A 2,913-nucleotide genomic window follows, 5' to 3' on the forward strand; every position below is an offset into this window, starting at 1 on the left:
ATTCAGACTAGACATCAGGAGGCGCTACTTCACGGTCAGGGCGGCTAGGATCTGGAACCAACTTCCAAGAGAAGTGCTGGCTCCTACCCTGGGGGTCTTTAAGACGAAGCTAGATGTACACCTTGTTGGGGTCGTTTGACCTCAGTACTTTTTCCTGCCAAGGCAGGGGGTCAGACTTGATCTGTTTAGGTCCCTTCTGACCCTACAAACTATGAAACTATGAAGGTCTTAGAAAAGATTATCAAAGAGACCATTCTTAACAGACTGGCTGATGGCAGCATCCTGAGGGATAGCCAGCACGGGTTTGTTGCAGGTAGGTCTTGCTTGACCAATCTTATTTCCTTTTACAGCCAGGTGACCTATCACCTGGACAAGGGAAAAGAGAGTAATGTTGTATATCTTGGCTTTAAAAAAGCCTTTGATCTGGTATCCCATGATCACCTTTTGGCAAAACTGGCCAACTGCGGCCTCATCTTAACCGTGATCTGCTGGCTGGGGAATTGGCTCCGTGGTCGGACCCAGAGGGTAGTGGTTGATGAAAGTCAATCGTCGTGGTACCCTGTGACCAGTGGGGTCCCTCAAGGCTCTGTCCTTGGGCCAGTACTATTCAACGTTTTAATTAATGATGTAGACATTGGCATCACAAGTGGACTGGCCAAATTTGCTGATGACACCAAACTTTGGGGTAAAGCGTCCAAACCTGAAGACAGAAGGGAGATCCAGACTAACTCTGGCAGGCTCAGCAAATGGGCAGACGAGAACCTGATGGTGTTTAACACGGAAAAATGCAAGGTTCTCCATCTTGGGAAGATAAACCCACAGCACGCTTATAGGCTTGGCAGTGCTACGCTGGCTAGCACTATGGAAGAAAGAGACTTGGGGGTCATCATTGACCACAAGATGAACATGAGCCTGCAATGCGATGCTGCGGCTAGTAAAGTGAGCTTCTCAAGCAAATCCTAGGATGTCATTCTCCAGTTGTACCTGGCCTTTGTAAGGCCGCAGCTGGAGTACTGCATCCAGTTTTGGGCTCCAGAATTCAAAAAGGATGTGGAACAGCTCAAGAGAGGCCAGAGGAGAGCCACATGCATGATCAAAGGTCAAGAAAACAGAGGCTGAGAGCCATGGGACTCTTCAGACTGGAAAAGCACAGGCTCGGGTGATCTGGTGGCCACCTATAAGTTTATAAGGGGTGCTCACCAGGACCTGGGGGAATGTCTGTTCACCAGAGCGCCTCAAGGGATGACAAGGTCAAATGGTCACAAACTCCTCCATGACCATTTTAGGATGGACATAAGGAAGAACTTTACTGTCTGAGCCCCCAAGGCTTGGAATAGACTGCTGCTGGAGGTGGTTCAAGCACCTACTCTGAACACCTTCAAGAGAAATTTGGATGTTTATCTTGCTGGGATCCTATGACCCCTGCTGACTTCCTGCCCCTGGGGCAGGGGCTGGACTTGATCTTCTGAGGTCCCTTCCAGCCCTAATGTCTATGAAATCTGTGAAACTGAGCTTATTTAGTCTACAGAAGAGGAGACTGAGGGTGCATCCAGACAAGCATGCACATGCCTCCTGCAGCATCTCAAACCGCTTTGAGACACTGCAAGAGGCATGTGTGGGAACAAAAAATGTTACCTGCACTGCAAATTTGCAGCATAGGGGCAAAATTAGACCCCTGGATGTGGTCAAACAATACTCTGGAGGAAAAAACTGGGTCAGGACACAGCCCCAACCATGCCCTGAAGCAACCAGAGGCTCGGTCCTCCACAGAAACACTCTGCTAGTCTGCCAGAGCATCTCTGTGGTTGGCCCTTTCCCTGTTGCTGAAACATGCTGGCTGGGACAGGAAGTGGCGCAAGCTGCAGGGACCTGGACCAGCTTGGTGCCAGGTAAGTAGGGAGTTGGGGGGCTGGAGAAGGTGGGGAGAGGACCTTGGGGGAGGCCCTGCCTGACCCTCCCCTTCCTTTCCCCAACTCCCTTCCCCATTTGTTCCCTGCTCCCCATTCATTCTACCAACTTCCCGTTCATTCCCCCAGCTCCCCGCTCGCTTTCCCAGCCCTCCCACCACACACACACACACACACACACACACCCACACACACACCCCCCAGCAGTAGCAGAGAAGATAGTAGGAGGCTGGAGACAGCAGTGGAAGTCTCCAGTTTATCTCCAGAGTCTTGTCTCCAGCCCCCTGCTCATTCTCCTGCTTGTCTCTAGCCTCCCAAGGCTACTGGGGGAACAAAAGGGGGGAGCTGAGGAAATGAATGGGGAATGAACAGGGTGGGGGGAATGATCCTCCTGCCTGTTCTCTCCAGCCTCCTGCTAGTTCTACTGCTCATCTCCAGCCTCTGGAGGCTGGACACAAGCACGGGAATGAGCAGGGGGCTAGGACCCTGCAGGCAGGGTAGTTCATGTGCTGTGGAGGGGGGGTCTGCCCTGGGGGGGGTAGGGGATCCACCCCTCCTAAGCAGCCCCCACACCCACAGTCCCCCCACACCCACCCACACACTGACTCATTGGCAATGTATAGGGGGTGCATGTGGGTACACATGCACTCCCTGAGCATGGCGGTGCATGCCCTAAAAGGCGCTGCCTGCGGGCAGTCGCTGCTCACCCCACCTCACCACCAACACTACCAGTGGTGTCTGTGGACAGTCAGTGATGGCCGCTGCCAACGGCATCTGCAGGTGGTTGCTGACTCCTAGTCAGTGCTCATCCCCCCCACTGTCGACAGCACCAGTGCCTCCCTGCTTACCGCCACTGCACTCCTGGAACCGCCAGCACCAGCCACCAGTGCATGAACGACGCGTGCCCCTGACACATCCCCGCCACATCCCCCCACCCCCTCCTGCAGACCCCACATCCCTCCATCACACACCCACCATAATAATAATGTGTGAAACCAAAAGCAAA

The sequence above is a fragment of the Crocodylus porosus genome, unplaced genomic scaffold (assembly GCF_001723895.1).
Source record: "Crocodylus porosus isolate Cpor-Errol unplaced genomic scaffold, CroPor_comp1, whole genome shotgun sequence".
NCBI lineage: Eukaryota > Metazoa > Chordata > Crocodylia > Crocodylidae > Crocodylus > Crocodylus porosus.